This window comes from Aythya ferina (genome assembly GCF_964211825.1).
Source record: "Aythya ferina genome assembly, chromosome: 3".
Lineage (NCBI taxonomy): Eukaryota > Metazoa > Chordata > Aves > Anseriformes > Anatidae > Aythya > Aythya ferina.
Genome location: NC_140298.1, coordinates 11487721 through 11515371, shown reverse-complemented (window position 1 = coordinate 11515371; position 27651 = coordinate 11487721). Strand labels below are relative to the sequence as shown.

The 27651-nt window shown below is 38.5% G+C and overlaps 1 protein-coding gene across 3 annotated transcripts in view; it reads right to left on the bottom strand.

Moving 5' to 3' along the window:
* Nucleotides 1–27514, bottom strand: part of WDPCP (WD repeat containing planar cell polarity effector) — a 148756-nt gene extending 121242 nt beyond the window's left edge. For 2 of the 3 annotated variants that reach the window (XM_084516123.1, XM_084516124.1), the window contains exons 1-2: nt 27076–27514; nt 25213–25290 (exon numbers count right to left, since the gene is read on the bottom strand). The gene's annotated coding sequence lies outside the window, so the exon portion shown is untranslated. The remainder of the gene's footprint in view (nt 1–25212; nt 25291–27075) is intronic. The other variant, XM_084516121.1, reaches the window with a different exon arrangement.
* Between the last annotated feature and the right edge of the window lie 137 nt (nt 27515–27651).

Here is a 27651-nt window from a genome sequence, read left to right as displayed (position 1 = left end):
ATGCTTGGGATGCTCCAGTCTCCCAGTTCTTAGTGCTGGCTAAGGACTATGCACCACACTTCTCAAAGTCCTGCATTTCAAATAAAAACACAAATTTATTTCCATATGGGCTGAGTCCAACACACACTGGAGATGCAGGGATTCAGGGTAACCTTCCCATTTTGCTTGAGGCTGAGACTGCTCCAGAAGCCAGAGGCAGAACAAGGACCCAACCGAGCATCCCTAAGCCCCAACAGCTCCTTTCTCTCCATTACTGGCACAGCTGATCCCAAGCACACTCCTCAGGTACCATGTTTTAGGTGGCAGGTGTGTTTTGAAATGCTTAGTGCTACTAAAAGAAAGCACAGATACGGTCTCTATCCATGAGTTTTTAGGTAATTACTTTGTGGTTACAGCAACCTGAGCCACATTAAAAAACCTGAGACACATTAAAACACCCCAATCTAACATACAGCTCAGAAATGCTCTGCCCTTCTTGTAATACGGAAGGCTTTGCACTGCAGAAATATTCCCATCCTATCAATCCCACCTAATTTCCTCAATCTAAATGCTTAACATCCCTACTCCATTCCTTGTGTTCTTCCTTGCACAGGGCTTCCTAACCCTGGCTTCAGCCTCAGTCCCTCTCTGTTCTACTCTTCCACCTGCTAATCTCTTCTTTATCTCCTGCAAAGCATTTGTGTTGTTTATTTTCCAATACACTTTCCTTTTAAATGACTAGCTATACTCAAGTTACATTTGCTCAATATAAATAAAGGCAAAATCTATGAAGGCAAATTTTATCAAAATAAAGTCTTTGCAAAACTTTTTCCAACATTTTTTTAGCATTACAGCCTCATGGGAGCTTCAGGAGGCAGAGCAATGTGGCAATCGGGGTGCGTTGTGTATATATATAGGAAGGCACAAAGTCATTGCTAATTTTACTTTTAAAAGGTGATGCTGGGTAGGAATGGGGTCCATTATGGGCATCTCCAAAATTCCCGAATAGATTCCTAATAAAGGCTCTTCAATGGACAGAGGTTGGGATACACTGTAGCCCAACATGTTCTTTAAATTGGAAAACCTTCCCAACCTTAAGAATAACAACATTACCTTGTTCGGTATGGGAAAGCACAGAACTGATCCACCAGCAACTGTGCTGCTACCCTCAGATCCCCAGCAGAGCCAGGCCTGAGAAAGGAGCTTGTAAAGAAAGACACAGAGAACTGCTGATCCTGCCTCAGCTGTGCTCCTACAACCATTTGTAAGGCCATACAAGGAAAATGTTTGATTTAAAACCAGTTCAATTCCCTAAACCAGCTCATCAGGCATCCCTACAAATAATTTACCAGCACAATTATGGCAGTGATGCAAGAGCAAAACAAGAGCTGTGTCAGCTGGCAGGGCTGCCAAAAAGATGCCTCTTGAGACTGCATTCTCAGGAGAGAGATAATGTGAACTGCTGACATCTACAAGGTGTTTTCAGCTGGAGACAGCTGGACATAATAGCTCCAGAAGGAGAGGATACCTTGAAGGTGACAGCAACAGCTCTGCTTTTGCTTCCTAGCAGATCAGCAGAAGTTGAGGATGGGCAGTGTCACCAAGCAAGCCTATCTTGTATTTATTATCTGAAAGCTTTGACTGGGCAGAAATGATTTACCCCAAGACATCTGTCCTCGTTCTTTTCACCCGCTGCTCATTCCCCTGCGCTGCAATACCCACAGGCATTGCGTAAGAGCTTCTGAGCAACCACAGCCTACAGCCTGGCATGCGACGAGAAACCAATATCAGTCACAGTTTACATGAGCGTAGTGGACTAATCTGGGAGAATTCGACTTGTTTTTATAAGCAGTGTAAGCTGGAACAACTACAGCCATCTCACAGCGAGATGTTTCTTCAAAAGCTGAGCCGTACTTCCACGTGTTATTCTCAGATTCTCTCTTCTCCATATGGCAGGAGGGGGAAAAGCAACCTTTTCTGCATGCCACTTCCCCTGGGAGGGCAAATAACCTGTTTTTTCTGAAGGGTAAATGAACCAGATTACAGGATAAGAAAGGGATAAAAATGAGAAATGCAGTGGCACATTAGCAAGCCTCAAATATCCCATACTGAGTTACAGGCATGTAAACAGAAGTTTTTTCTCCTTTTTTCCCCTTTCTGAAGAAAAGAAAGCTAGAGGCAGAGCAAGGAAGGCTATCGGCTCAGCTGCTGATGTTTGTTTGGCACAAACAAAATGCAGACCGTGACAAATGCTTTTTGTTCTTTCTAAATAAAACAGAATTATATGCAAATTCAAAATTTAATTTCATTGTCCTGGTTGGTCACAGCCTAGGAAAATGAGGTATACTGTGATAGATAAAACAAAGGCAAATTTAGGCACAAATGAACATAAGGCCACATTATAACTCCATCTCTGGGCCATCTGAAGGGCCGTAAAGGTGACAGATACCTTACAGAGATGATGAAGACAATGACAGAGAATGGTATTCTGAAAAGAGGACATACTGAAGGCTGTTCAAGCTTGGGCTTGCACAGTGAAACTTGGAAGCATGGCAGGGACTATGCTGAAATCCCCAAAGGGATGAAGGCCTTTCACATGAGACTGCCACTATTCAATTCCCAGACTAAACATGAAACAGCAGAATGACCAAATACACATTCCTGATCAAATTTTGTAACTGGGGAGAACTGTCATTGCATGCAAAACACACCTGCATTTGCATACGTGTCAGAGCAATGAGTCCCATCCAACACAAATAACCTAACAACATCTGAAGACGTTCAAAAGTTTCTGAGAACTGCACGTCCTTGCTTGGGTCCTTCACAAGCAGAAACATCCTCTGATTGCACAAACACTGATTTCCATGCAAGTAGAGGAACACTGTAAAAAAATCTTAATTTAAAAAATAAAAAATAAAACATAAATAAAAAATAAAAAATAATGCTTTTAAAAGCATTTTTGTTGCTGGAGAACGTCTAGGTGGTGAACTTGACATCTCTGACTGGCTAAGTAAGATCTCATGACATCACACCAGGATGAAATTGTTTTTCCCTTACCCACTTTGCTTTTGAGGGATTGGACCCTGAAAGAGAAGACAAAGGACATGATCACTGTGGAGTTCGGGGCTCCAATACTTGAATGGGGCAGATTATCAGAGGACAGATGCAGCAGCTCTCCTTTCTGCTGCCCACCTACTCCTCTTTTTTCTGGGGGCAAGGGGTGCTCGCCCTGCTGCAGGGTGGCTCAGCTCCTTGTGAAACGAGTGTTTCACAGTTCTGAACTGATGCAAGGCACAGCTCGGTTGCAATGGCACACTGGCACCAATTTCAATTTTCCTTCGTTTGCCAACCTGTAATTTGTGGCAGCGCAGGAGCTGCTACATAAGCAACCGAATTGTCCCTGAAGCAGAGGCAGAGCGCTAACCCGAACACTCATCCCAAAGTAAACCATCCCGGATTGTGAATCAGAACCCCGAGGCACCTCGTGCCCCTGTGAGACCTCGTTTAGGAGCAGCAGCACTTGGCGCTGTCTGGTTGATTAATGCATACTCCCACCTCAAGAAAAGCCTGGAGATATCACTGAGAGCTTGATGAGTCTATCATGCTGATTGCTTAAAGCAGATGGCCATGCATCATCTTCCTTTTCCAAGTAGACTTACGTAGCAATTATGAAGTGGATAGCCAAAATTTCCTTGCATCCAGAAAGAGGATTGGAGAAAATGAGCTCCTTTACTTCTTAAAACAAAACACATGTAAAGCTGTTGTGTTGCCTAGTAGCAAGCAATTTGTAGCTGTGTTACTCGCTGTCGTATGGAACAAAGACATTAGGCCTCCAGATGTCTCTTAGACAAGGGAGTGATACTCATGGAAGTCCCAACAACACGAGGCCCAGCCTATTTCAGAGAATCCGCTGTGATTAAAACTGCAGGAGAGGAAAACCAAACGACCATGCTGAAACATGGCATCTGCAACGATTTTCCAGGCACTCAGAGAAAGGCAGAGGAGCTGACTTTGGTTTTAGGCTTTGTATGCTGCTGAAATATGACTCAGTATTAGGGAAAGTTTGGCTCTTAGGCAGAAAAAGTGTTAGCGCAAAAGCTACGGCAATGATTTTCTGTGCACGTTGTGGCAAAGACCTTTTTTTTTTTTAAATGCTATGAGGACATCCATAATCAGAGTCTGTTGCTCTGCACTGTCACGGGCCGTTGAGTTTTATTCAAAACATTTTATTTTTCTTCAGTTTCAAACTTCATTTTCTTCTCCCTCCACCTCTCGTCCCACCCGACAGAATAAGACAGACTCCCTGCTCTGCCTGAGAGCCTAATGCCGTATCAATCCAGCTATTGACAGGATTAGCCAGGACCTGGCTTCATGGAGAAAGTCCAGCTGTGTCCCTTGGGTCCGTGAATCTCCGCTCAGTTCGTGTGCAGCCTGGTCAGTGGCCCAAAAGTGAGGCAAGCACATTTAGTGAACATGAGCTTCGGAAAGCCAACTGTTGAACTCGAAGGGCTGACAAGATGCAAGGCAAACTCCATTTTCTCAAAACGTCCAATTTCTGCTCCACAGAACAGAGGTATGAGTGACTTCAGGATGTAGGGAAAACGTTACAAATTTTGAAGAGAAAGCGCTCAGCAATTTTTTGTAGCTCCTCCCTGAGACCGGCAAAATCTTTTTGCTTTCTCCTTCCAAAACAACAAGAGCCCAAGACAGCCTCATAACATTCACTGCAGTTACAGCAATTAAAGTCAGAAGCAACTGAAAGTGAGTTCTTACAACAAAGAATTAGGCAACCTTTCTGACCTCACCTACAGCAAATCATTCAGTCCACTGAACAATTTCATATATAGTTATGCATTTGGGCATGTCATTTGTTGCTTATGTGTGCCTAAGTGATTCTCAAATTTATGTGGGCTTGGAAATAAATGTTATGCTGTAAACAAAACCCAGGCAAAGTCTGCAGTTGGCAGCAGGTGAAATCCTTCCTAATAGAGCATTTATTTCACAGGGGCTGCAATAGTCTATTAAGAGCTGTATTTTAGTATTCCATTAAAGTGTGTTTGTTCTCTATCTTTAAAAATGCTAAATGCAGTTTTGGTATCTTTTCACTAGGAGAATACTGACAAAAAAAGCAAAATGTTCGTGTTTAGGTTATTTTCCCTTGGAAGTTAATTTAACCATACTGGTATTAATATCTACATGGTATTAAAATAAGTTACATGAGCTAGAAAAGTATCTGAAACCTGGTTTAACTTGGGATAAAAGTAAACTTTTTTTCCACAAAGAAAAAAACGCTTCGTAATAATTTTTTTGGCTTCAAATCTCCCTTCACCTCCAAAATCAAGCGTGATATTTCATTACATTTTGTTCTTCTTCTGCAGCTTGAGGAACGTTTACTGTGTTTGTGTTCACAGCGACAAACACGATGACAACCAAGGAAGCAATTACAATAAATGTCTGATCTGCCTCCACTAAAAACATAGACTTCAGCTTCAAAACGCCGTGCCACTCAAATTGAGTAAACCCTACCTGACACAAAAATTACCAATGCTTGTCATGCCTAAACACATTTTTCGACTGCATTAAACAAGCATGTCTTGCCTTATCAACTCTTCTAAAAGAAAAAGAATATTTAGCAGCTTAAAAAGTAAGTCCTTGTAGTGTGTTTCTGTCACTTTTTCTTAAAGAGAGAGTTCTGGGCACTTGTAAACTGTGAAAATATATATATATATATATATTTAATTTTTTTTAAACAGCATATAGATTCTTGGTGGATTTCACTGGCAGTTGTGTTTCCAGCTTTGAAGTCTCCTCCAGGTCTGTCATTTGGTAAGGCTGTTGATGGGTGCCTGGGGTGCTTTGTCCTCCGGGAGGCTATTTTCCTTTAATTCACCTCTGATTAGAAGCAATTTATGCATTTTCATCTGTTTTATGTAAAGATCAAAGGAATCACGGATCCCAACGTTGACCCTATTATAGGCAAAAGAGGCAGGCTGCACATTTTTGCTTGGTTTCAGTTTAAGCCTCACAGCACCCGTTTATACAGCTCCGTTCTTGATACATCTCTCATAAACCAGAGTTTATACGGAGACCAAGCGGTACCAATTCTCTCGCCTTCAAATACACGTGTGCCTTCACATTTACATAAAACAAAGTTGAGTGGTGAAGTTCCCATTTTCAAATCGTCTAAGATAATTATTTGCCCAATAAGAACAGAGAAAGAAAAGATTAAATTTAGTATTGCTACGGCAATACTGTTTTTAATGGTCCTACTAATAAACTCATGACAATGCATCTAATCACAAACTGATTTACTTGGCCCTCAACAGACCGTTCTTTCAAGGCTGTCTCGATTTGTTTTTTTTTCTGTCTTCAAGTTACAATTAAGCATAAGAATAACTTTTATGTATTTTAAATATAATTTTTCACAACATGAAGATGACTTTGAAATGTATCCCAATACAATCAATATTCCTCAGCCATTTATATTAATGACATTAATATTAATATTGTTGCCATGAACACAAGAGCAAGAATACCAATATCACCGAAGCTTACTTTAAGTGCAAGGAGATTCATAAGGAAGTTTTATTTTATTACTATTTTTAAGCTAAATTGCTACATATGCCAGCAAATCCACGGATACAGAGAACTTCCAGGATGTTGTCCCAAGCCAGAAAACACACATTGCAAATGTAAATGTCTATTCTTACTTCCAGTCAGTTCAACATGATTCCTTCTTCATAATGCTCTCAACTTCTTCTTTTGCTTACTGAGTATGCATGGAATAGGGAGAAAACACGATGAAGATCAGCAGGGGGGAAAGCCCCTCAAAACCGACTTTGGTGGAAAAGAGAGAGCACTACCTTTGCGAGGGCTTCTCATGAATGGTTTGTCATGCTAAGGACAAAAAGTTAAGACTGCACTTGGTAAGCAATGTCCCAAAGAGGATGCTGCAATTGATGGACCTACAATAAAGAGTGACTCTCACCTCAAGGACAGTGGGGTCTACACCCCCACGCCACCCCACCCCACAATTTTATAAACTTCGCTAAAACTGATCATGGATGCTCTTTCACAATAATTACAGAGGAGCTGCATGAAGTACAAGAATAAAATAAAATAAAATAAAATAAAATAAAATAAAATAAAATAAAATAAAATAAAATAAAATAAAATAAAATAAAATAAAATAAAATAAAATAAAAGCCATCAGGAATAACCTAGCTTATTTGTTCTCAAGATAATCCTAAAAAGATTTAAGAACATTTAGAATTTGTATGTTGAAAAATAGAAAAAATTTCCATTACCTTGTTAAGGAATGTGCAACTTTCTCCTCCAAGTCCTTGTTATTGATCAACCTGAGTTGCCACATGACATTAATACATATATATATACATATATTGGTACTTCTACCACTCTTTTGGAAACTTGTGACACTTCCTATGGCTTTTTCAATCTTAACATGCAATGCACGCATCAATTCTTCAATGCATTGAGAATTCTCATGCATGTGTGCTTCCACAGTGCACAGTTTACTGAGGAGGCCCATAATGCGAAACATTTTTGTTTGTTAATATTCGAGTGGGTTTTGTTCATTTCCTTGCTTGCTCTGTTTAATACATTCAAACTAGAAACCATACCAAGACCACCACGTTCATTTCTTACAGGTCACCAAGTAATAGCGAGTTTGGATGCTTCCACCACTGACAAAAATGATGCAGAGCCCAAGACAGAACAAGCTCCTTGTTCTGCTTCCAGGCTCAGAAATCACCCACCCACTGGTAACCATAAAACACAGTCTGGATGTCACTGTATGCTAAAAGAGAAATTTATTTGTCACAACACGAAATAGTTCCTGTGCTGGCAATGCAGCCTGAAAAGATGTCACTCATTCTAAGTTTAACTTGGGCTGTGCAACTGGTAAAACATCGACAATAACCACTATCTCTTGAAACAGAAACTAGTATGAAAGCCCTCTTTGAGCCTTTGATGAAGCAGCCATTTGGTATCAGAAGAGAAGTAATTAAGCTGTTCTGATATGTGTCTCTTCAACAACAGCACGCTCCCCCCTGCTCTTTTGGAGGGGCTGTATTGATTGCGGGACTGTCAGCTTGTCACCTCGAGAGCGGCTCTGCAGGTGGTAAGCAGAGAGCCACAAACCACTTACACGCGGTGCTCTTCAGTCTCTGCTAGGACATCGCTTACATTAAAGGCAGCTGCTAGACTGACAGCGATGGCACAAAACTAATTTTGATCGGTTTTAAATGAGCCTTTAGACATGAAACAAACCGAAGAGTCTGATCTTACCTTACGGTAAAACAAGCTGTGGAAATTCTCCTCTGCTCGAGACCATGCTTCCCCATCTCCCTGTCGCATTATTCAAAAGCCACAGCTCCAAACCCAGACAGACTGAATTTTCACTTTACATCATTAACACACGCTAAACTCAAGTATAGTTTACAGTACATCAACCCCCCCCCCCAAAAAAAACATACAAAAGAGGTATTTATTTATATCTGTAAAACTGTCTGAGTTCAAGACAGCTTCTACAAAACAAGGAGTCACACGGAAAGAGCCACCACTGGCAGAGAAATTGCAACCAGAAGAGCTCTTTGGATTTCAACAAAGAAACTTATGAGACACTTAGGGGTGAACACTCCAGGACAAATGGAAAAAACTACACACAGAAAAAAAAAAAAAAAAAAAAAAAAGAAAAGAAAAAAAAAAAAAGATAAAAAATACCTTGAATATATATAGGCAAACTTCCAAACTTATTCCCAACGAGCAGTAATCCTCTTCCTTTTTTAGGCCTGCCCTATTTTTTGTCCAGGGATCCCTTAAATTGCATCCAGTGACTTATTATCAAGCTTATAGGGTAAATGAATGGGGAAAAAATTGCTCAAGGTCAAAAGAAAGGTAATGTTTGTGGAAGGGGAAGGCAGTGGGGCAGGTGAGGAACAGAAGAAGGGACTTTACCTTTCCTCTCATAAAATCGTTCCAAAGTCACCCACATTGCCATGGTGTCTGAGTTTTGGTAGAGGTTCTGCATGTCCTCAGCAGAGACCAAGAACAAATTATCTTGGAATCTACTAAAATCTGAAAGTGCATCAGTGAAATTGTAGGTATAACAAACCGATGGGGGGGGGGGGGGGGAAGGACATAGGAATTCCAAGTCTTTTTTTGTTTGTTTGTTTCTTTAATCATTTTGTGCTCCTTTGAACCCTGAAAACATTTCCGTGGACTTTTTTTTTTTTTTTTTTTTTTTTTTCTCTGAGCCCTCAGACTAAGACCTTACAAAAGAGGAAAACAGGTGGCTTGACTGGAATTGGTTTATTGCTTAGGAGAAACAAAATTTACCTGCTGAAAGAAGTTGGCCTACTTTTCTTTTTGTGGAATCTCGGAGTTCACTCCAAAAAAAATGTGGAAATACTTGGCATTCATATGTTATAATTAAGTAGAAGATAAATTACCTAGCTAGTCTTAGAGAAGGACTTCGGCAGTTTGTTTCCACGCTGCCATGATGTACATGTATGATCTAACGCTCCTGCTTATTTTAAATCTAAAGCCTGTTTCAAAAGTAAACAAAATTGTTTTGCTCCTCTATTGTCATGACGAGGACTTCTAAATTAAAAAACATCATAAATTTTAGACAAAGCCCTATTTGGCTAAATATCAGTATCTCCAAAATATTCTTCCTTAATACAGAGTGCCTTGAGCACTGCAAATTCAGGATATATTTGGATATATATTTGGATATACCCAAATTCAGAGTGCTCTGCAAGGAAGGCAGTTCAGGCACTAGATACAAATTCCTGGGAGCCCACCAAAACCCCACGATACCAGGCATCAGAAAAGCAGCCGCATAAAGAAATGTTGCAATGTCCCCTCAAAAAAAAACAGACACAAAGACCTGCGCAGGAGGCCAAGTCTCTCTCTGCCCTGCTAGTTTTGGCAAGGGGTCAGAGTGATTAGGAGAGAAACATCCTTCCCAACCGTCTGCTGTACCGAAATGGAGAAACGAACACAATAACATGTGCAATGATTATTTGCACAGCTGTTTTTAGATGTTCTCATCATCTCAAACTTTGTACAGCACGTAATTGTCACTTACATAACGTACAGAAAGTCAGGATCCCTCTTCTGACAGTCCACTGCAGACAAAAATCAATGCATTTATCCTAAGGTATCTCTACAAACCAACCTCTCTGAAGAAGGCATGAAGTATGTTTTCTGAGAAGTCAGTCTTATTTAAGATGCTAAGCAGCTGCTACTGAATACAGCTGCTTTTATCAACACTTAAAGAACAATTTGGTGGTTTTTTTTTTCCCAGTGTTTTTCCACTGTTTTTGATATTTTTTTACAAAATATCAAGCCAACCACCAGAAAAGACTGCTTTGCAGAAAGTTCATGGTAGTGGTTGGACTGATTCCCTTCACACGAAGCGTGTAAAAGCAGCCTGGTAAAGCCCGAAGATGGCAGTCGGCTGCAGACCGAGCAGCCCCGGGCATTGCATCATCCAGCAGTCTGCAGGAGCAACAGAGATATGATGTGTGAATAATGTAACCGCCTCACAGGCACAAACAAATAAGATGCTTACATGTTTTTTGTGGAGGAATGATCTGCTCTTTATTGCGCAGACATGTTGTGCGTGTTATGCATTACATGCATCCCAACACAAATGTAAATGTGATGACAGATTTATGCTTTGGAGATACGATACCCTGTGTGATCCTCAGTCTATCCGGAACTACTTCAATAGGCAGAAGAAAAACATCAATGCAACAGTCAAAAATTTTTAGCAAGCCCAAAGAAACAAAATTTCTTGCATTTATCATGTGTTTTCTCTCAGTCCAGAGCAGACAAACAGCAGACGCCTTCTGAGCAGGCCAGCGCTGCCTGGATAACACTGAAGGACTGTCACTGACAATGAAAAATGGGTATTTTCTTCTTGTGCAAGCACTTGGCCCATTTCCATTACCTTCTGGCTTGTACACTTTAAGCCCACAAGAACACAGCAAGTACTATGTTAAGAGGCAAACTTGAGGGTTTGCTTATGTAAAATGTTTAGTTAGGGTAATATTTCCAGCTGAAAATACTGGCGCGTCCACAGTGTTAGTTCTGGTTAAGATACCAAAATAGATGAGAGGTAAGAACTAAACTGTTCCTATTTATTGTAACAGGAAAACAAAACAGTGCGCTACCCACAAGTAGGAGAGAGGGTTGAGTCATCCAGCCAATTCTGTTGAAAAAGCACAATTTACAAATTCAGCTAACAAATTAATCTAGAATTCAGTTATGGCTACAGAAAAGTTTTGAGTCTACTTTGCAAGACAGCAATTTGATTTTTTTTATTTTTATTTTTTTTTAAACAAACAGACTAAGTAACACAACACAACAAAACCTGCAATTTTAAACTTAATAACCTCTGCATTTTCAAATTCTCCCTCTCTTTTTTATTAATCTGTTTTTGGCAAGTAAAGATGACTACAGCTTCTAGTTTCACAAAGATTTACTTTCACTTCTGCACAAAGTCAGATACGTGGTAAATCACTGAAAAAAAAAAAAAAAAAAAAAAAAAAACAAACTTGAAAAATTAAAATACAAAGCTGGTTTTGGAAAGAGGTTTTACATAGCAGATTTTTAGAAATAAGTCAGATAAAAAAAAAAAAAAAGCTTTTGTTCTCAAACGTGTGTCCTGGATTAATTTCTAAAGTCTTTATAAATCTTCAACGTTATTCAGATATATTATACATGAAATGTGGCATAAGTCGGCAAGTTAATTTATTACAGTATTTAATCAACAATCTATGCTGATCTTCAGAAAAGATAAACTAGAGAACAGATTCTCATTCTGTGGAGAAGATAAAAGTAAATGGGAAACTCTGAGCACGTTCCAGAAATGCAAATGCATACATCATTTGTGCTAACGGCAACACCAACATTTTCCCTTAAACGAAGCAATATATCAACATGTAAGAACAGGGAAGCATTTTTCTGTCAGCAGAAAACACGGAAAACATTGCCTGTGATGAGTAAGCGATCAAACCTTAAAAAAAAAGAAGGCAGCATGTATTACACTGTACTTCAAATTTTATTTTCCATGTGCTTGTATGCCTCAATACGTACGGATTGTAATTTAAAAGACATACAATGAGCGACACTGTGACTTGCCTGATTTTCTATAGATTCGTGATCTACAGTGTCACTATGATGTCAAATTTATCTCCCAAACCTCCACATTAGGCTCCTCGCATTTCCTTCAAGTTTACCAAATTCTTTCCACGTTGTTTCCAGCTCGTTCACTTCTTCCTGGCCGTGCACTTCAATTCCTTTTTCCATCCCCTCCTCTGCCACTTGATGCAACCAAGCACGAAAGCAGCAGGCTGCAGCTGGCCCAGACCTACAGAACTCCTCAGCCATCGGTACGTATGCGTTTAAATATTGATCTCAGAAGCTGAACAGAAGAAATCTTTGATCCCAGGTTGCAGCCCTTTATTGAGGAGTCAACTCTAATTTGGATGTCCGTGGATTTTCACAAAATACACGTATTTGGAGCTTTTCAGACCTCTACTTTGTCTGTCACTGGAATGGGCCAACAAGCTCCAAAAATAAACGTGAGGGAACAGAAAAGCAGACTGTCTCTCTTTAGGTAACCAAAGAAAAATGCTGTCCCTTTGCTCAGCAGTTTTTGCTCACAGTAGTCAAGCAATAAAAAAAGGGGAAACAATGCTGTTCCGAATATACCTGCCTCTGTTGTCTACCTGGAAATTACAGCTGCTACGTTGAGCTAAGCATTAACTCTACTTCTAAGTCATAATATGAAGACAGGAAAATTCTCATGCTTATTGTTAAATACTGTTGTGATGCCCAAACACATTTTAATGCTTCAGCATAGCAGATTAACTGATTTAAACCCTAATCTCAATAGAGACAAAGTTTCCGCGACCTACAGAACTAGTATTTACTCATTCCAGAAAAAGACTTCCAGAAAAGTAATTTTTTACAGCTTGAAATCTATCCCAATTTGTTTACCGTTGACACTAACTATGAAAACTGCAGTTTTAAAATACGTTTATGAAACTATACAACAAACCCATTAAAACCATCCTTCCTTAAAAGCTCGGTGATCGTTGTAAGTTAAGTCGCTCACTGCCCCCCTCCCAAAGTACATTACCACATTTCACCTGCCACTGCTCAATGTAAATATGTAAATCCGGACTTGCAGCTCACTTCTGAAATCTAGAGCACTGATAAATTGGCATTAGGTCCCTGAATTCAAGCACTCTGTGGTTATGACAAGCCTCCACTGCAGAGCAAACATGCAACTGGGCAATAAATGCCATTCTCCGATTCAGTTTTGAACAATTTAACGTCTTAATAATCAAAAGGAATGTTAGCCAAGCTCCGAGGAAAGATGCATGGATGAGTGATAAGACAAAGTAATGTATCTTCAGAGAAAAAGCATGAAGAATAACTCATTCTTCTCTGAAAGAAAAGGTAAAAATTGCAAAGCACCTCTACCTGGTGACAGCCAAATGGATTTCAGGAATGTTTTCTGCACTTTTTCTAAAATGCGGGGAAAAAATGAAAACAAGCCCTAATTATTAATACAATGCAGCTGTAATAGGGGTCATGAAAAAATACATTTTGGGGTGCACGGAAATGCTTTTCCCCAGAGGGATAAAGTTCCTTATACCCAGTTTCTGGCATATCCAACCACAATCCTGACTTTGCAGGGCAGATCCACTTTTTCATCACTTGTACTTCATACAAAAGCGTGCCCTGGAGCTACAGTTCTGAAAGGCAAACAAAAACTCATTTCATACCTCTTCCTCGAGTGTGGACAGTGAATTCTCATGTACTTCTCAAAATCAGAAAGAAGTACAACTTGTGAAAATGTGTGTTAAGTAAAACCTGGGCAAAGCCCAAGAACACTTGAAGGTGTCAACAAGACTTGGAGGGGCAAAACCCATGAATTTTTTCTGGAGAAATGGACAATAGTTGTCATGTTGAGGAAGCTGCCTCAGTTCTTGCTGAGCTCATTTCCACTTTCACATTCCCAGGCAGCAACTACAGTTAAAACCAAACCAAACCAAACCAAAAAACAAACAAACAAATCAAAACAAACAAAAAACCAAGCCACCAAACAAACAAACAAACAACAACAAGAAACACTTTTTTTTTTCTCCGTACTGATTCATCAAGATAGCTGTATCTTTTTGCAGTATGATGAGTGTCTAATTACAATGATTCAAATCTCTTGTCACCTTCAGGCTAGACTACAGATAGCAATGGTTTTTAGCCAGGGCTGATAGTGAAAATGAACTTGACACAGCATGCAATGGTTTGTTAAGCATGATATAATATTAAAAACATCACTCCCCTTTTTAATCTAGCCAGGAGGAGGAAGAAATCACAAGATTTCAAGTTCAAAGTTGCTAAATCCCTTCTCCAGCAGGGGAACATGCTTGTCTGATTACATTTTCAGGTTGAATGCATTTGTCAGTCTATCACCTTTCCCTGCGTTCAGTCCTGTTTTGAGCCCTGTTGGCTTCTGTTAGTTCTCCTGTCTCCTAATTTTGCAGTAAATTCTCAGAAGTTCCTTCAGTTTACTACCTATTTTTCTTCTTGGGAAATGGTTACATGCAGGCTGGGCCCTCTAGTGCATCTTGATGTTAATGCAGTACACGCCTGTGATGTACATTTCTGGTGCTTTTGTGTGATGTGTTTCCTCTACCAATAAAGTTGTGCAAGAGCATTCACTTTGTCCATGTGCCTTTTACAAGTGGGCTCTGTACGTGCTGGTATAACTTCAAAGAAAGACAGGCTGAGAGATGTCCACACCAGTTGTACAGTTGCTTACTGTCACGACCCAAACTCAAGTACTGAGCCCCATGAATGGCGCCTTCTGCTTACACACCACAAAACCTGCCCCAAGAGCCCACCACAAACCTGAGAGATGAGTTTGGAGAAGCAGCTTTCTCCCCAGCGGCAGAAGCTCAGGAATGAGAACATCTGAAATCTTCAAACACGGGTCCTTTACAGACAGAGATCTGCACTGTCCCTGGAGATCAAGACTACAAAGACTTGTATACGCATACACATCAGGACTATGTGGGCAATAGTAAACAACTTCTTCATATTTTGACCCTCAAAATATGTTCAGCTTCTGCTTAAGTCGGAGAATGAAATCCCAAGGCTGTAAATCTCACTAGTCACAATGCTGCACATCCTATCCAAGCCAATCTCAAGCTTCAGCGTTTAGAAAACAATCTTGATACTCCCGCATCACAAATTTTAGATTCCTCAGGTTCCATTTCCTGACCATTAACATCATTATTCATCTAATCTTGAGCCATTTACTTGTCTTTCACTTTCAGTTTCTTCAGATAAAAAAGACCTTGCTAACAGGCAGAACTGGAGATGGTTAAAATGCTTTAAATAAAAAGCTGCAATTAAACAAATTGTTACGTAATGTAAAATATTTATGTTTTTAAAGCAATGAGTGAAATGTTTTAAAAATAATAAATATTATGTACAAACCCAAAAATGACACTGACAAAGCTTGCAACAGTCCAGAGGAAAAGAACAAGTCCTAACGTAACAAGGAAACTGGCCGTGGTACAATTAGAATGAACAATATCAGGATTATCGCTAGTAATTCTCCATCAAGGGTGTATATAACTTCCCCATGTGTGATCTCTAAACCCATAAAAGCATCAAAGATCAGCAAACACAGATATGAATCTCCTCTGTAAGAATGACCGCTATTTACACTGATGAATCTTTCCAGTGAAAAAGGAAGCCTAAAGGAACGGCAATCCGATGGTAGAGGCAAAGTTGCACATTTTGTTAGAAGTCCCACAGTTACTAACAATCCAATGCGCCTCTTGGTTGCATCACACCCTGTCCAGATTTCAAAAGAAATGGTGGAAAAGTTGTTTTTAATTTTATAAGTAATATAAAATTATAAATAATGAGAATAAGTAATGATTTGCAATCAGCAAATGTGAAAAAACATGGGGAAAAAAAAAAAAAAAAAAAAAAAAACCATGAAAAAACAAGGGCTGAGAGGAATCAGACCATTAGACCATTACAGACCTCTCCAGTCCACTTGAAATAATACACTTAATTCAAATAAGGCACATTTGTTAGAAAGATTCTCCTATGATTGATACATACGACCAGTTTGACATAAGGATGAAACCTGGCCTGGCTGACTTGTAAACAAAATAGAGTTAAATTCTTATCACTGACATAAACTATAACAAAACAATGACTGTTTATGGTTTCTCTGTGAATTCTAGGAGTAAAACTCTGGATGCGGTCACAGAAATTATAAATCTGCTTTGTTATCTAGAAAACAAAACAATTATAGCAATTTTCTGTTATTACAACCAATTGTCTTTAATTACCCCAATATATTACTTAATTGTCTGAAAAGACAGGATGTCAGTGTGAATAGCATTGGTTTGGCAGCCCCAAATTATCAACAACCATCAAAATGGTACATGCTCTTTCTCTTCCCTTCCCTGAAGACAGTACCTGAGCTTTCAAAGCAGCTCGACTTTTTACCTTAGCATCACGGAAAAAGGAAAACTAAAGTGAAAGGAATCGGACAGAATTTTTAAAAGTGCAAGTGGTGTGTTCATGGCTTCCAAGTTTGCTTTCTGCATTGTGCATATACTTTAATTCCCAACCATTTCACAGTTCTGTCCACTCTTCCTGCCAACCCTTTTTTCATTTGACTCCAACTTACAACAAAGGTAAGCGTCAAGACAATGGAAACACCTGTTAAGTGATAGTAGTTCTGCAGCTAGCTGTGTAGGGATGCCCTTACAGGATCAGCCAACCACCCGCAAAATTCTTGATCTTGCAGAGTTTCCAAAGGAAAAAAAAAATAGAAAAGAGAAAAATAAAACAAAAATAAAAACTGTATCAACTCTCAAGTCTTTGGCCTTCTGTAAATCCATATATTCCCAAGATATTTTTTATCATTCGCAATTTTTGGAGTATGATTTTTTCACGCCAAAAGATAACAATTGTCATTTTTAAGCAGTTCAAAGACTTAGAATCATAGAATCATTATAACTTATTAAGGACATTGTTAAAAATGCGTTAATTCTGGAATTCCGATTAATTTGGAATGATTTTTCTCTCAAATGAGAGCCCCAAATGACCTGCCTATTTAGCTGCAACATTTCTTTCTATTTCTATACCTGTAAAATAAATGATTAAATTAACTCATACATACAAGTTTAATCTTCCACGGTACTGTCAGTGCAAAACCAAACCATTAAATGGCTTCACCTGTGGGAAGCAGAGCTAAGTGAGCTCTGTATTTATATATAAGTCTTTATTTTAGAAAAATCTTTTATGACTGATAGAGCATTAGGGGCCTTCTCACTTCTACCTGCGGATTTCTTTACCCAAAATCTTTGTCTGAGTTGGGCTCGCTCAAAAGTGTGTCTGCTGCTACACCTCTATGTGATGATGCTTCCTTTTCACCCACCTTCACAGGTTAAGAGAGGCAGCAGTATTTTCACCATTGTCGCTATTCCTTTCCTCAAAAGGAGGCCAACATCATAACCTCCATACTAATCCATGAAACAGATGATGATTACTACATCCATGAGAAAAAGATGCAGAGTTTTCATTCTTCTGCTTCCTTGTCCTATTTACCAAATATTGTATGTATCCTTTCATGATAATTGCATTTGTTTGATCCCAGCAAAGAATTTTTAAGAGTTTTTTTTTTTATTATTATTAAATGAAGTTAGTAATAAAAGTAAAATAACTAACTTGCACGGCCTCAATTACAAAATGGCATTTACTGCAGTTCAACCATGACTGGGGAGCTTTAAAATTCACAGCATGCCATCTTCTGCAAATCAAGCAGCAGCACCTTCACAGGTATGCCACTCCTGCAGCTCTATGCAGTGCTGGTGCTCTCATCACCTTGAATTCAGATTGACCAGTAACCTCAGCACAGCCCATACTTTAAAAGAAAATTCAGGCCAAAGTTGCCATTTATTCACTGACATTACAGGTGGTGTATTTTCTAGGCTGCTTTTTGAAGAATGTTCAACTACTTGCCTATTTTGCAGAATTTCAAGATCACCACAGCAAATTTCAGCTGTGCACCAGAAGTGAACACACTGCACAGATTTGCCAATCAGATTCGGAAAACAAGCATGACAGCAGTGCAGATAATTTGCTAAGTCACGCACTGAAAAGGGATACACCTTGATATACTGCAAAGCAGAGAGACCAAAAAAAAACCACTTTGGGTATTTCTATTACCACATATATATATATATATATTAAAAAAATAGCGAAAGAAAGGTGATACAGTCAAACAACATCACTGATGGATGCCAAAGAAGCTAGTCCAGCTAGTTCTTTATGGAATTTAAATATTCAATTTTCCCTTTGATGAAATGTCAAGTAATCAAGTTATTCTGAAATCAAATAATCCCCTGAGGAATATGTTCCACTTACTACTTAAGTATTTTTCGAGGGAAGCTGCCACTGACGCCACTGTTTCATTATCAGTCTGAATTTTGTGTTTTACCACATGAATGGCATTGTGTTATGAATTTTCCAGTACTAATCTTACACTGAATTCCACATGAAGAGACCTTTGGAGCCACCTGAAGGTGTAGTGAAGTTAACAGGACTCCCAACAGGTATGGAGCTTTGCCAGCACAGCGCTAACGAACAACCTGGGCTTTCACATAAATTCTGTCTCAAGCTGTACCTCGTTCACTGCCATTGCATCACAAAGAATTTTGTTTCAGTTTGAATGTATTAATGCTATTTACAAAGGAACAAAATAACGTGCCAGCTTCTTCACATGTCATGATGTTACAGACTGTCCATTCACCATTCTGCTTCACGGGACGAGCTGGCCAAGCCATCAGAGCTAAGGCAGAACGATGAATTGGTAAGCACCCACTCAAATATGCAGCTCAGGTAGAAAAGTATTGAAATAGCTTTGTGCACACATTAAGCTTCACATTTGCTTCTGTTTTTATGCTATTATTTAAAGAGCAGTCACTTCATTTAACCATTGCCAAAGAAATACAATCACCAAAAAAAAAAAAAGGCAATAAAATTGGAAATAAAACCATGTAATATGACCGATCTTGAAGTCCACATAGACTTACTCTTTCAACATAATTCCTACTGCATTTTACAAGCCTTCCATTTGTCAGGGAAGACATGCTCGACATTTAAAGAACCATCTAGCTTTCCTCCAAAAAAGCTGAATACCTCTAAAAGTGTATTTCTTTATTGTTTGGTCATTTCTGTGAAAAGCTAGAGAGCTCTCAGGTTTCATCACCCTGAGGTGGATGTTCTTGTCTTCTAGGAGGTGAATTCAAGCAGATAATTCTCTCTCAGACTTCATACAATGGAACTGCATCTGCAAGACAGGGTCTCACTCTACTGGCACAGAAATTTGGGTACAACTACCTGAGACCATCTATGATGGAAAAAGAGTCCATTATTCTCCAGCAGGCCTCAGCTGCCACGAAAATGTACGTGGTTGTTCAGAGCCCAGGAACAGGAGCTCAGCAGGCACACCGTGTCCACCAGTATTGCCACAGAGCCCCCAGCAGTGAGAGCAGATCTCGCAGCAGGGCTGCAATATTCCAGTAGCTTTCGTTACAAAAAAAAAAGCACGATTAATTTGGCAAGAGTGCTGTCTAGTATTCCAGTTAGCCTAACGGCAACATGAATGAAGTTCCACTAATTCATGTCCCGCATAGCTTCATTGTACAAACACATTATGTATACATGATAGACACGTACACCTGTACTCACAGCCACAGCATCCACATGATGAAAGGCAAGTTTATTAAACTGCATTTATCGTGCATCTTAAACCACCTGGAGGACACTGTTCTTTCAGATTCTCTCGGCAGTCTCTAAGTCTTTAAAACAAGTTCCCCTCTCCTCCCATCTGGTTTATTAGGCAAGGCGTAACGCTACACCTCCACAAGCAACTCGTCCACTATTGTTTAAAAAAGCTGTTTATCATGAAACTCTGAGCAGGTGTGAAATATCACAATATTGGCATTGTGCTGGACACTGCTCATGTGTACATCAGTCAAAAGTACTAATAGGAAAAAAGTCACCTACAGGTAAAACAAACAAACAAACAAACAATTTCTCCAAAGAGCATAGATCTTAAATTTCCACTAAACACCTTCTTACTCTGCCAAGTACTGAGATACTTAAAACACAGGATAAGAAATATATTTGTGCTAGAGATTCTGTAAAGGTTTTCTGCTCTCTCCCAAGGAATTTGTAAGCTGGGAACTCATTGCTCAAAGAGCTTCGCAATCAAACATGGCATATATGGACTATAAAAACCTAAAGGTTTAATCAGTGACTTTTTAGTTAAGTTCACAAACAGGTTTGACAAATTAACCTGCCCAGAACTGTGTAGATGCATCGTTAAGCTACGTTTTGAATTTGCATATTACCTGTCTCTTAGGAGCGTATTCATCTTCTGTTTGGGAATTTTATATACTTACATGGATACTATAAAATACTAAACTTTTGTCTTAAGAGAAAAATTGCATACAACGAGGGAAAACTTCTGCAGTAACTTTGGGATCTCACAACTTCTAAATTAACAAGGAAAGCATTGAGATAAGTCTTTGGGAGTATATTTGAAGTTTTAATGAAAGAGTTAGATTACAAAAAGCCATAGCGGGAGTCTTATATAAGGAAGCTTTAAAGTTGGTTGCAATGTATTAAAAAACAACATTCAAATAAATTATTTTTCACTGCAGTATGCCAAGCTTTTGGAGATAGAATTAAAATTGGGCTTTCATTTTATACCAAGCAAAGCATAATATTAGACTATAATACTGCATATACTAGTGAGATCCAAATGCCCATGGTGTTGCAAGAGAACATTTTCCCTCAGGCATTTGAAATTTAATGCTTCTTTAATATTCTCTGTTGGATATTGTTAGAATGGAATTTCAAATATTTCCTGCAATTTGAGTTAAAGATTACTGAATAATGCTGAGCAGCAAAAAATTTTTGAAGCGTACATCTAGAGCTGGCATAGTAGCTTAATGTCCTGTTGTTTCTTGCTTTAGCAAAATTAATTTCTACAGTCTTCAACCCTGAATTCAAGCACCACCTGGAGATTCAAACCCATAATTTAACTGTAGTGTATTTCTAGCTCCCTTGCCTAATACACTGAGGCTAGACCCTGGATGTCAGACAGCTATAAAAGGAAAAGGCCATTGCATAGCAACACTTTATATTCTTTTAAGTCAGGCAGAATGCAACTGAAACAGTAGCCGGCCCATTATTGTAAATAAATGGGATTACCTGCCATGAAATAAATGTACATGGCTTTGCCTATATTAAAAGTATATAGAAGTAGATACTGAAAGAGTAACATCTTTCCAATAGGACTAAAAATATTCAAAAGGCTTTTATCCAGTTAAGTTACAACTTTTTCACCACACGTTAGTGAATTACCAGGGCTGCTCAGGAGCTAAGGGTAGGCTGCAAATTAAGGCTAAGAAAAAAATGTAGCTGTATCACTCTAGAAACAAACTAGAAAAAATTAACTAGAATCATGATTCCCTTTGCTTGATTACTTCATGGGGAAGCTTTCTTTACCCAAAGATGAGGTTATTTTCTTTTCCATCATTTGTGTCCACACTATGATGTGCAGGATGCTCTTGATTTTGTTCCAGGGCCACGGATCCCTTATCATTCATAGTGGGCACACACTGACTCACTCCTTGGCTCTCCTATAGCAAGGTTTTTAATTCCCCTCAAAATGGTTCACAACATTGCTTCAGAAAGTATGACTACCACGAGTTCATGTGAAATGATTCCTCAACACCATCCCTGCAAGAGAAGGCAATTCTAATTGCCTTTGTGATATGCTCAGAAGTTAGTAACATCGATCCTCAGCGTCACACTATAAGAAATCCACTTTTATGGGGTCCAGCATAGCCTCTTTTGGCATTCTGAACTGAAAAACAACACCACCACCAACAACAAAATACGTTGCATGTTTCAGAGCCATGGGAAACTTGAAGTTATGCTGCATGAGTATAGCTACTAGTGCTGGATCCAAGGGCTTTACGCTTTTATCAAGAGATGGAGGCAGTTCAGCCTTGTAGCATGCAACTGATGGCAGGCAAGCATGTGCCGAAACTGAGTACTTGGGTTTACGTGAGCAGAATGAATAAATACAATTTCTTCTTTCTTTCTTCACACATCATTAAAACCACCGAATAAGGACACTACTAGGAGCAACACTACAGCCATCCATAGGCTCTGCTGCTGTTTACAAATCAATTTGGTAAGGTTCCAAAAGCAGGCCAGATAGTAAAATGGATGTGTGAAGCAGCAGAAAAAACATCCGTACAGGAAACAAGGAGTTTTAACTTGCTCTTCAGCTTCTTACTGTTCAAGTCTTGTTTTTAAAGTTATGTTTGACACATAAAAAATGAAATTCAGATAAAAATATTGACTATGGTTATTTCCTTTAACATTTATTGCTATTTCCTTTCTGTAAAGCGTTGTGTTTTGTTGTTTTTTTTTTTTTTTTTTTTTAATTTAACTTTAAAAAGTCAGTATCATAAGCCTTCATTTTCACTTCCCAGATACTTCTTTTGAAATTTTATTTAAAATAATTCTTAAAAGAGAGAAATTCAATCTGCAGAATGATAGCTGTTAACAACTTAATTCTGTGCAAATACAGAAGCAAACACAAAGGGATATTGTATAACAAGCTGAAATATTTTAAATAAACTCTGTGTTCATAATCCACGGAAATAATCTTAATGAGACCAGTTCAACATAGAAGAGCATCCATCAGTCATTTGGACTGGATGGATAAACAAAGCCAATGGATTCACCCACCTGCATTGAATCTAAAAAATGGAAGTTAACCGTTATGGCTAGTAACTTTTTGTATCTAAAGTTATTCTTTGATTATCAGGTTATCATGAACAAATGCCAAAGAAAGTCACTATGAGAAAAAGTAAGCGCTGATTTTCAGTAGAACCTGTTTTACCATTTGATTAACTGTTTATGTTGTTTGGAAAAAAAAACCTGCATGGACACCAGCTTAAACCTTGTCTAGGTTAATTTAACCTTGTCTAGGTTAAATGTGGGATTTTTTTGTTTGTTTTTAAAACTGTTGTAATAAATTAATTTAAGAGTACCGTGTTTGATTTTGCACAACTTCAATTGTCACACAGATAATTTATTCCATGGAAAGCCAACCTACCTCTTCTGATCGGGTTTAAAACACATCAACAGTTTTACTATGTTTTATAAAACTAGAGGAGAGGGAATGAAAAAGCTGTTGTATAATAGCAACAGTTTTCCAATGTTTATATAAAAACAACAGCAACAGATTTACAATTACTCATATGCTTTCAGTTAGCAAGTTAACCTGTTAGTTTTACTGAACAGCAATGTATTAAAACAGGCTGGTGTAATAATCTTCATTCAGATGTCTCAAAAACGTCGATGCTACGGATATGCCTTGGAAACCCTCTACATAAACACAATAATTTCATAACACTCAAAAAACAAAATGACACAAGGTAACATACCGCTTATTGTGATAAATGCCTAAGTTTTGTTTTGTTTTGTTTTGTTTTTGGTTTTGTTTTTGTTTTTTCTTTTTCACGTGAATCCCTAATCTGACATTCTTCTCATTAGATTTTAATTGGGAAGTCACATTTCCAAATGAAGTTGCCTTATTATGCTCATAAATCTGAACAGAAAAAAAAAAAAAGCTTTACTGCAAGCATTTCAAATAGCTAATAGAATCCATGATGTCCCAATTACGGACTTGCAGTTTTTGTCACTAACGTACAGTTAGCTTCTGTGGTCTGGAAAACTGCTTGACGGAGCAGCAAATACAAAAGAACACCTTCTGCCATACTCATGCCGTTCTCCCGCTTGCAAAGGATGCTCTTACTCTTCCCCTCCTTCCATTTCCCATCTCCCGATGGTTTGCAAAAACTTCTACCACCACAGCTCACCTACTATGGGGAGAAGTACCTAATTCACCCAAGTTACAAAGCACAGTCAACCTCCACATGTCAGCCTTAGTGAGCAAAAAATCCATGCTGCTGTCACATAGCTTCTGCATAACCAAGAAAAATACGGATTTCTGCTAAGTAAAAGGAGTGAATCCAGGAAGACTGTTTGTCAAATGTGTAGCAGGTGTTTGTACTGGTAAACTACACAGAAATAAGCAACAAAAAAGAACATTCTGGTCTCAATTTGTATTAAGATTTAAAACATAGATAGTTCAAAAAGATTACTAATAGACTCTACAAGTGCGCTATACATCATTCGTCTCTTCACACTAGACACATGAGCAGAGAATGTTATATGGGATCCTATCCACCCACCAAAAACATACTGGAAGCTTTATAAATAACTTAATGAATGTTCGATTACCTCTAATTACATTAAAGCACACCTAAACTATTAAGTAAAATTGAAGCTACGGGATGAAACAAACTGGTTCCGTAGATAGAAAGCAAAGCTTCTTTTTTAAAGAAAGTTTTCTGAACCACAGCAAAAATATATAAAATAAACTCAACGTTATTAGAAGAACGTCTAGATATTTGACTTTCTTCGCACCATTTAATGCCTGTGCTGTATCACTTAAGTGAAGGTTAGAAATGAACAGTAAAAAAGGAAGATTTGGACATTCAAGTTGGGAATACAAAATAAAAAATCTTGTATAAAAATATCAGTTCTTAATGCAAATGTATCTATTTTCATTTTCTAAGCTAACATCTTTATTGTTCTTGCCTATATCTACAGGTTTATCGTTTTTAAAACTCTTACGGATTTCTCATTATTTTAAAAAAATAGGTACTGAACCTCTTAATCTCATTCCAGTATTTTTTTAATGCTTTATTTCTGAAAAATCCCTTATTATTCCCTTGGATCATAATGGAGAGTAGGCTTCCAAAATTGTTCAAATTCTACTATTATATCTGGGATTGAAAGCAGCAAATATATAGTTAACTTTTTTTTACTTAGTCTTAAACACTTGAAGAATTACTTATATCACATAGGTTTAGCTACCTGAGACACATTTCTGTATAAAAATTGTAAGCAAGTGCATTAGGTAAAAGAAAAACTGTATGACACATGGAGACAATAAATAGATAACTTCACAAATTATTGGAAATGAATGTAAAAACTTACCCAAAATAATTCAATAATTTCTACAGATGGCAATGAAGAAAAAGAAAATCTGATCCAAAATATAAAGAACACAGCCGTCTGTTAACAGAGAATAATTTATTTTTAAAATATTGAAATATATAAATGTGGATTTATATAAATAAAACAGATTGAATTCTGGAAGAGTATCCTTCAAAACTAGTGGTTACGTTGAAAAATAATACTTAATAATTACAAGATGAAGATCGAAACATTTTGACTATTAATTGCATTGTTTAATTACACCAATTTCCACATAAATAAATACCACTGAGTGCAAAAAATGTAAAATATATTTCAAGAGTCAGCTTGGAGTCCAATCTGTGCATACTCAAGTTCTTTGCATCTCTGTGCATACTCAAGTACTTCTTTTGCACTTTTTTTTTTTTTCCATTTACACAGCTCTTCATCTGAAAGCACTACATAAGTGATATATATTAATAAAACATGGGGGATGCATTAAAGAATTTTTAAAGAATTACATGAACATCTCACCATCTCAAAAAAATAGAAGATGAAACAGTGGCAAGAAAACTATGAGACAGTAACAAATGGGAGGAAATTTGCATACTGTAACAAAATTGATCGGGAAAAACGGTGTTAAATTTTGAGTGAAAATATCCAAAACATTGAAAAGGTGTTAAGACTAATAAATCAACAAAAAGAAATCAAATACATCGCAGCTCTTGAAGATAAAGAACACACAGATTTGGAAGAATGGGATGCAGAAACTCAAACACTGTATGTTCATAGATTCCTGCAGTGACAACAATCTGAAGATGATGACATGAGCTAAGTGCAATAGGAATGCAACCAAGAACCAACATTTCCTGGCAAGAACGCCAGAAAGGTTTCTATCCAGAAGCAGAGGATTTTAAGAACTAATAAATATCAGGGGAAAAAAAAAAAAAAAAGGTGTTAAAACAGATGGAGAAGAAGGAAGCATCTCACATTTCTCTCATTTAGTTTAGTGCAGTTAGATATTGCTTGGAAGATATAAAAACCTAACAAGTATAAAACAAATTTAAGCCAAGAAAAAAAGGAAATTGCAGAATTGTTACATCTTGCTAACTATGAAAATTACACCACATTCGCAAAAGGCAAAACTTTAACATATCTTCAGTTAAGTCAGCACAAAAGACAGAGTTTGGCTTAAGACTGCACATTCTGGGACTAATTATACAGCAACAGATTTAAAATAAAGTGATATACACATCTCTGACTAATCAGTTTCAACACCAGGTATGTTATCTTCATTAACAAATAATCCAAGGAGCACAAGCTTGGACAGAAAAGGACAGAGTATGAAAACAGAGCCTTACCTACAGAAGAAATTGCAATTAGCTTAACTGAAATCCATTAAACCAATATAATCTGCCACATTGACAAGCAAATCAGTTTACAGCATGCTTACATTGATTTAGCTGAAAATTGATAAGGAATCAACTTAAAATGAACTCATTAGACCAAGTGGAAATTACCTTAAGTGGGTCCACACCAGCTTTTATGTAAATTTATATCTTAAATAATCTTAAATGGTGATAATTGAGTCTGTACAATGTCTGGGTGTAAAAAAAAGGTTAGAGCCACTAGTGTAAAGCATCTTAGGATGCTCTGGAAATATGTTTTGAAACTAGGGGCCCTTCTACACAACAGGCTTGTCTGTGCTTCACAGCAAGCCAGAGCCCAGCCTTGCTTGCAGCTATTTAGCTTTGCAATTCACCCCCAGCACAGGATTTGGGTACAAATTTAACTCGTGGCAAGAGCGTATGGTTAATAACGGGTGCGAGTCAGTAACAGTGTCGAGGAGTTTGGTATTTAAAACAAAACTGAGCGTAACTATACCTTTCCAACTCTGACACGGCGGGTTTCTGCACGCCAGGAGCTGCCAGAGGTTCAGCTAAAGTCTCGGCCAAGCCCCGGGAAGCCTGGAATTGTGGCACAAGGACAGTTAGCGGCGAGAAGTGCTAAAAAAAACAGCACGCGAGCACAAACACCTCAGCCTCGCACCCGCCACCCTGCAGGAGCGACTTGCTGCGCCCTGAGGGGGAACTGCCGGATTAAAAAAACAGCCTGCAGGATTAAAACCCGAATCGCCTCGGAAACCCGGGCTGGGATTAACGCTTAATCCTGCCGAAAAACGTTGGTAAAAGCGAGTTTGGACGGAATTAGGGGCTTAACGCCCTGAGGAGCCCCGTGGGAGACCCGGGGACGAAAAACACCCGCTTGTGCCACCGCCGGGCACGGACAGCAGGCTGGATCCTGCCCCCCTCCCCACACAAAGCACGACCACGCCGGTTTTTTTACGGATTTTATTATTTTAACGCCCCGCAGCCCGGTGAGGGCTGTGAGGGAAGGAGGGGGGGGGGCGCTGAGGTGACTGAGGGGGGGGAGAGGGGGGGGCAGCCCCGGGGGTTCTCG